Here is an 8,208-nt window from a genome sequence, read left to right on the forward strand (position 1 = left end):
CCCGCCCCTTGGTGCGCAGCGCGCCGCCGCCGCTGCTGCCACCGCCCGCAGACCCCATTGGGCCGCGTCTATGCCTTTCACACGCAGATCCCGCCTCCCCGGGACGCCCCGCCCACAAGCCCACGCAGGCGCTGGCCAGCTGGCAACGACGACGTGGCGGCGGCACGCGGCTGCATCCGCTTGAGGTTCCTGGAGCCGCCTGCCTCCCGGCATGTAGCTGCAGGCCCGGCGCCGCGGGGGAGGAAGGAACTCAGTGGCTGGCAGGGACTAAGGGAAAGATAGGAAGCGAGGAGGATGGAATTGTTAGCAAAGCAAACAAAAGGGCTCGCGCCTACTGCAGTGCAAGACCCCGATCTCCAGCATCCCAGGAAGCGGGGAAAGAGGAGGAAGAAAGCAGCAGGCCTGACGGACAAATAAGTGAGGGTGGGAAATGGGCGTAAGCCTAAGAAAAATTTGCAAATAATTGAAGGGAGAGAGATTCCAAAATTCTTGATTGCAAAGCGCCATGCAGGTTCTGCCAGTCTGCCTGACGCCCAGTTTTTGAAAAGGGGCAGGAGAGACTTCTGCTGCTCCACCTGAGAGGACTAGGAATTGCCTTCTGTTTGATTCATTAACGATTAATTCTATGAATTAATGCATTATTCCTGCTAAGAGAAACTTAGAGATGATGTTTCTGAGAATTTATTACATGTGCATTTGCTTAAGAGTTAAATAGTGTCTTTAGTCAAATGTAGATGGTTATCCTAACTATTTAAATGACTCTAGATTAGAATCAAATAAAAACTTGTATGGTATACAGAACGTAGCATGGACTTCAGACCCCAGATGTCTCATCTTACCTCACACTACTGCTCTCTTCCTACCCCACCTTCCAGTCCTTTCCACTCCAACATCGCTGAACAGGTAATTTCTGTTTGGCTAACATTCTCAAGTCTTGCACACATTGGTTACTCTTCATGAAATCCACACCCCATCTCTACTTAAGTGCTACCTGTTAAGGAAAAAACCTTTTCTGTCTCCCCCAGACAGACGTAAGGACATGCATTAACCTCTCATTCTTTGAGCTGCCCCCTTTAAAGCAATGTGCTTTGGGGTTTTTTGTTTGTTTGTTGCATATTTCCCTACTAGGCAAAGTTTCTTGAGGCTGGAGCAAGTATTTGCATACCCAACACCTAGAATAAACCCTAACACAAAGAAAGGGATCAAAACTGCTTTTGAGTAAGTAAAAAAAAAGTCATGTGTTCTAAGCAGAATTGACTTCCTATGGCTGGTTATATGATCAAGTAAGTAAAGGGCTTTTTTGTTTTTCTTAGAGGGAAAAAAATGCATTTTGATTACTGGCCTCGAACTAATCTAAGTATTTCTGACATGAAAGCCCGTTAATATTTCAGGCCCTTAAACAGGTTCCTAAATCACCCAGAGCAAAGTTAGAAAGAAAGAAAAGAGAGAGAAGAAAAAACGGTAAGCTGTTTAAAAATAGACAACTCATTCCTTAATTCAAGAGGCAAAGGTTCTGGATATATATCTTAGCCTCAGAACCTTCATCTAAGAGGTTCTGGTAACACCTCTGTGATATTACCAATGAGTAAGGTATGATTACAATGTTTGAACAACACCTTTGTACACTGCCAGACAACCTATAAATGCCACAGAGAAAATCCCAGCAGTACCACCAAAGTTATGCTCAAACTATAATTCTTGAACCCCCTGCTTTCCTCTTCTGCTTATTAGTTCATCATGACTGTCAATTTGTCTTGTCCATATCCATTCTACAGTTATTTTTGAAAGGTGTTTGTGCACCATTTGAGAGGAAGAAACTTTGAAGGCCAGTATTTTCCCAACTGTTTAGTATAGGCAGAGCTTGGAAAAGCCCCAGGGATGAAAATCTGCCTCTGTAAGTGGAGAGCAGGGAAAGATGGAAAAAAGAGGCTGGCCACTCCAGTCTGGCAATTAATAGAGTTGATAAAGGGAAACTTAAAGATATGTCTTGGGTGCCTGCAAGATAAAATAGATACCGGAGCTGTTTGGCAGGAGCCAAAGAATTACATAGGGTAAAAGCAGGGAATAGTCACAGATACTCGTTCATGAATGCTAGAGATTACACGCTTGATCAGGTTAGGACAACATCCTGTTCCGGGAACCAAGGGAGGGGTGCTTATTTATGTCAGAATGAAGATCAATTAAGATAAGATCGTCTGTAAGGGAGGGGTGTGTGTGTGTAAAGCAACCTCTTCTGGCACAGGTCCAGTTCTGGGACAGAAAGCGAACATGTCATGAAACAGTCTCTCCTGGACACTCCACCCTTGTGACTGACTGGCTCTTATAATCTCACGTGCCCACCTCTTCCACAAGCTTCCCTGAGTGGTCAGTCAGAGGCTTCAGTAGCAGGGAGGTAACTTGCTTAGTTGCCAATTGACTGTATTGGAAATACAGCAGTAACAGTACAGACATACAAAAAAAGACACACAAAAGCAGTCTAAGTATTAGTAACAATTTTTTCCATCTTGCCCCATGCGGAACCAAAACCAGTAGGTAAGTGGGTCACTTGGGTTTGGGGCCTAATCATTTGAGTTTTCATATGTGCTAACACAACAATGAAAAAAATTAACAGATTCATCTAGTGTAAAAACACAACATTTAATTTGGATAATGACATGGGTGCCCCACCCCCATGAGTGGACGTCACAGGAACAGTAAAAGTCTGAGATCAGAAAGAAAAATATTTCAGAGACTTGAATTGGGAGATCTATGAAAGTTACATTTGTATCCTGATCTTTAGATGTTAATGTGGCTGCAGTCTATGGAACCTTGCCAGGCTGTGTAAACCATACATTTTGGCCAGGGGGAAGTGGTGCTCTCTGGCCTAATGAGGTAAATAGGGGACACATGCCAGACTAGGACCCCTATTTTCTCCCCTCTTTCAATGGTGCATGTACCAGTCTACAAATGATGTGTCTCCATGGATCCTGACTGCATTTGGATGACAGGGTCCCACCAGACACTGAGCAGTTCTTCATCAGTTGTTAGTACACACAGACTCAGGAAAAAAGCCCCAAGACTAAAAATCTACCTCTGTGAGTGGAAGGCAGGGAAAGACCGCAGAAAGAGGCTAGCTTCTCCTATCTGGTAATTAATAGAGTTTAACAAGTTTAATAACTTACATACAAGGAATGTTTTGGATTACTGCAAAATGAAACAGATCCCCGAGCCACTTGGCAGATGCCAAAGAATTATATAGGGTAAAGGGTGGGGGGATAGTTATGGGTACTAGTACATAAATGCTACCAAGTACTGGAAATTACTTTACATGCTTGACCAGGTAGGACAAGAACATGTTCCGGGAACCAGCACATAGCAGGAGGCAAAGAAGGGAAGCTGATTTATGTCAGAGTAATAAACATCTATTCAGATCAGACAGTCTGTAAGGGGAGTTTGCAGAAAGCAACCTCTGTTTTGCTCCAGCTCTAGCTCACAGGACAGGCAGAGTTCATGTCACAGAACAGTCTTTCCCCCACACCAACCCAACCTTGAGCAACTTCTCCAACCCGCTGCAACAAAGAGCCCTTTGTACCATGTGCCAGTCAGGACACTGAAATGGAAGAATTTTGTTTGTCTAACCTCCATCTACACAGAGCTTTGCCTCAGCTGGACCTTTGGGAAAAATGGCTGAAGGAGAAGAAAATAAATTATCTATGAAGGAATGGGGATATCTGGGTCTCGTTCAAACATGAGGGTATGGAAAGGATTTTCTATCCTGATCAGAAGTTCTGAACTGGACTGAAAAAAAACCCAAAAAGTAATGACAGTAAGAGGTGTCATTTATTGTCTCTTTATGCAACTCCATTTCCCAGAGTAAGTCCTGTGGAATCTAATGGTTCTCAGCTTTCTCCTTGCCATGCATTTATTAGGGCTTCCAGTTGTCATTTCTGAAGAAATGAAGTACAGTACCATAATTGAAATAGCTTTATAAGATTTTTAAACGTCCCCATGTTTGTCATTTTTGTTATGCCTTAATTCCAATATAAATACCAATAAAAGTATTAAAATAAAAAAGGCCTGGGCACAAACTTCCAGTTATAAAATAGTTCCTGGGGATATACTGTATACAATGGTGACTATAGTTGTGTTGTATTTTTGACAGTTGCTAAGAGTATAGATCTTGAAATTTCTCATCACAAGAAAAAAATTCTAAGGGGACTAAATGGTAATGGAAAAAATACAATAAGAAAACACAATATAAACCAAGAAAAAAATTATAACTATGTGTGTTTGTAAATGTTAACTAAATTTTTTGTGATCATTTTGCAATATAAATGTATATTGAATCATCTTATAACCCTAAAACTAATATATTGTTATATGTCCTAAATCTCAATTTTTTTAAAGTTCTTTTTGAATAACAATGATATGGGGAGCAGGGGCACATATGCTCTACTTTTTAGGTAGTTTTATGGAAAAACGTACCCCAGTGGGCAGAGAAGATGGTGGCAGGTATCAAAGAAAAAAGAAGCAGGTTGAGCTATTAAGGCCTATAAGAATGAAGAAATAAACACAAGAGCAAAAGGCACAGCTAAGGTGCCAGAAAGGCCCCTTAAGTAACCCCCTTTGGTTCCACCACTACTACAGTTCATCCTATACACCAGTGTCCTTTCAAAAACAAAAATCTGATCCTATTTCTTCCTGTTTCCAATTCAGTGGGTACCCTTCACCTGTGGGATGAAGTCCAGACTCTTGTGCACATACACATGGTTATTCAGGATCCCATTACTGCCAGTTTTATCAACATCATCTCCCACCACTCTATTCAAGCATCTTATGATCTAGCTATATTAACTCTGCCAGTTCCCTAAAAAAAGAATACCATCTTAATCTTCTGCACATGTGCATTTGCTCTTTTTTGGAAAGGCAGCATTAAGAAGAGAACCAGATGTTAAACAGGGCTTGACTATAGAGGACTAGTCATTCACAAAATGTGATTACAAGGGGACCAGAAAGTTCCCTTGTCCCGAGTTACCTCCACTCCTTGCCTATCACATGCCTAAACTCCACCTGTATATATGTATATATTTAATACAGCACACCTCCCCCTCCCCTAGGAGATATACATTAAGTCATTATCATCTATTGACACTTTAGAGTGAAAGTATAGGATTACTTTTAATTTCCATACCAGGTGTTAAAAGATCAATGAGGAAATGTAAGTTTTGACGGGGATAAAGTAAAGGTAATTCTGAAATCAGAAGGAAGGCAGACCTGGACAATTACCTTGGTTGGTGACATTGGGCAAGAAACAGACAATATAAGAGCCTGTGGAACTCAGTATGGTAATTCAGAGAGAGGGGGGCAAGCTATGGAAGAAGGAATCAAAAATAAGTTGGCCACGAAAGCGAACTTTATTTACTGTGATGGTTAATTTTATGTTCCTTGGCTCAGGCACTGTGCCCAGATGTTAGCCCAACATTATTCTGGCGGTGTCTGTGAAGGTGCTTTTGGATGAGATTAACATTTAAATTAGTGGACTTTGAGTAAAGCGCATTGGAAGCGTAATGTGGGTGGGCCTGAATGGAAAAAGACTGACCTCTCCAGAGTAAGAATGAATTCACCAGTACCGGACTTTGACCACAACATCAGCTCTTTCCTGTGTCTGCAGCTTGATATCCCACCCTGCAGATTTTGGACTTGCTAGCCTCCCTGATTGCATCAGTGAATTCCTTAAAATAAATAAATCTCTCTCTCTCGCTTTCTCGTGCACACTATATATACATATGACATATATATACCCTAGTAGTTCTGTTTCTCTAGAGAATCCTAATACACCCACCTAACGTTGATTTAATTGATTTCCTCAATATTGAATATATGTATTTGTTTTAAATTTCTAGAAGATAGAGGTTCTCAATAGCAAATAATAGAAAAAATCCATTCAGATTAGATGAAGCAGGGGAATTTATCAGCTATTGTAATTGGGAAGGATAGGGATACAAACAGCTTCAGGCACATCTATATCCAGGGACACAAATGTTGTCAGAACTCTGCTTCTCTCTCTCTGACCTCAGGAACAAGGAATGAACCTCAAACAGCTTTGAAATAATATCTTTATAGCTCGCAGTCCAAGCAGAGAGGTTATTCTTCCATCCTCACCTTTTTCTCTTCTAGGCAAGGATTTTGATCAGACCCATCTAAGTCACATGCACACTCCTGTGGCAAAGAGCAGGACACTGTAGTTGGACAGTTCCACCAGTCACAGTCAGCAAGGGGTAGTTTTTCAAAGGAAAGGGGGAGATGGTGTTGAAGAATGACTAAGAGACACCAAGAAGACACAAACAAGATGCCTCACCAGGAAACTTCTGGCTTGAGAGCAAAGGATACTGACCCCAACTAGAATTAATACACTTTCTAATACTCCTCCCCAGGATGACTTCAAATTTACCCAGTAGGCAGAAACTGGGGCTTAGTTTTCTAGAAAGAAAGCTCACTCTACTGCCAAGAAATAGTCAACAAATTGGAAACCATGAGATTAACTAGTCCTGTCTACTATTTCTGTCCAGTAGAATGTGATCAGGGCCAGAATAGAGGTAGATCATTCAGGGAGCTGCCTACAGCTGAAAGATCACTAGAACAAGGACAATAGTGTGGTGATTGCAGAGGGCAGGGGTGTGTAAGGGAGTTAGATGATAATGAAAAAAATGCAATAAAAGTTTTTTTTAAAAAGATCACTAAAAACGTAAGGTGACAGAAAAAGTATTTTTCTAGATTTTCTTTCAGGGGATATAAAAGTTACCCTGAAGGCACCCTGTAGATTTATCATAGATATGTGTAAGGAGTATAAGGCTGGGACTTCCCAAAGGGATGTCAATTGCCACTGGACTGGAGAGCAGCTAGCTTCATACTGCTGCATAAAAACAGATACACGTGCAATGCACTGCTTTGGCCCATTATGGTCTGGAGCAAGTAAAAGATGGAAAAGATTTTTGCCCATCAGAAAGCAGTATCTAGGAAGACAAGGAATGCTTCTCTCCTCCCTCAGGTAAGAGGTGTATGTAGGTCCACCTCCCTTAGGGCAAAATTTGTACAATAGTGATGTGCAGAGACTCCGCAGCCTGATGCCAGGGTTCATGTTCCTGGCCTTTCCATGTAAGTTATGTGGCAATGGACTATATACTTCTCTCTGTGCCTCGTAAGGACAATAGTTACCAATCTTATAAGATTAAATGACTTCATAAATGTAATGTTTAGAAGTGTTTGTCAAATAGTGCATGTTCAATAAAAGTTTTCTATTTTTATATATTTTGCTTCTTATCAAAAATTCTCCAAGTGCTTGGCTTATTCTTGACTAATAATTTTAGTTTGAAATACTTATTGAAATGTCCCATACTTAATGAAGTGTTTTCAAGAATACTTCATGTAAAAAGATTTTGTAGATTTGGGAGGACTGATTTTTATTTTTTAATTTTTGTTTTAAACACAACAGTGAATGATTCTTTTTTTGGGACTATATAGGAAGAAATTAAGTAGAATTTAAACATTCAAAAATAAAGACTATTACCTGATTGAACTATACTTTCTAATCTTTGATTGAAAAAATGGCTCAATTAATCTAAACATGTTAGTTTTCATTTTAAGACCAACATTTAGCACCATCTGCCACAAATAAAAAACCAATAAAATTATTTATTTTACCAGGGTTTATTAGCAAGTCCTCCATGATTTACCAGGGTCTTTGTCTGTTAGGAAACAACCAGCTTCATATCTGACAACAAAAGCTATTAATAACAACAAAAAAACACAACATTTATTTTACATAATACTCTGAAAATGGGTGGTTCCAGGGCTGGCTCAAAGGTCAATAATGTCCTCAAGGACCCAGACCCGTTTTTTCCTTTCCTTTGTCATTCTCAGTAGAATGGCTTTTCATGTGTACAAGTTTTCATACTACAGTGTACCAAGCAAGAAAGGAATCGATAGTAAAAGAGTCTTCTTGCGGTAGATTAACTTTCTCTCAACCCGAGAAGAAAATCTTTCCAAAACTTACCAGTAGATTTTTCTCTTATGACTCATTGGCCAGATCTGGGTCGTATGTCCACATTTAAACAAATGACTGCCAAAGAATAAAGGAAGTTCCAACGACTGGTTTAGACTAGTTATAATTTATCCCCTGGGACTGAGGTAAGACCTACCTTGCCCGGCACATCACAACCAAATGATAAC

Source organism: Furipterus horrens, unplaced genomic scaffold (assembly GCF_987537825.1).
Source record: "Furipterus horrens unplaced genomic scaffold, mFurHor1.1.pri manual_scaffold_6, whole genome shotgun sequence".
Lineage (NCBI taxonomy): Eukaryota > Metazoa > Chordata > Mammalia > Chiroptera > Furipteridae > Furipterus > Furipterus horrens.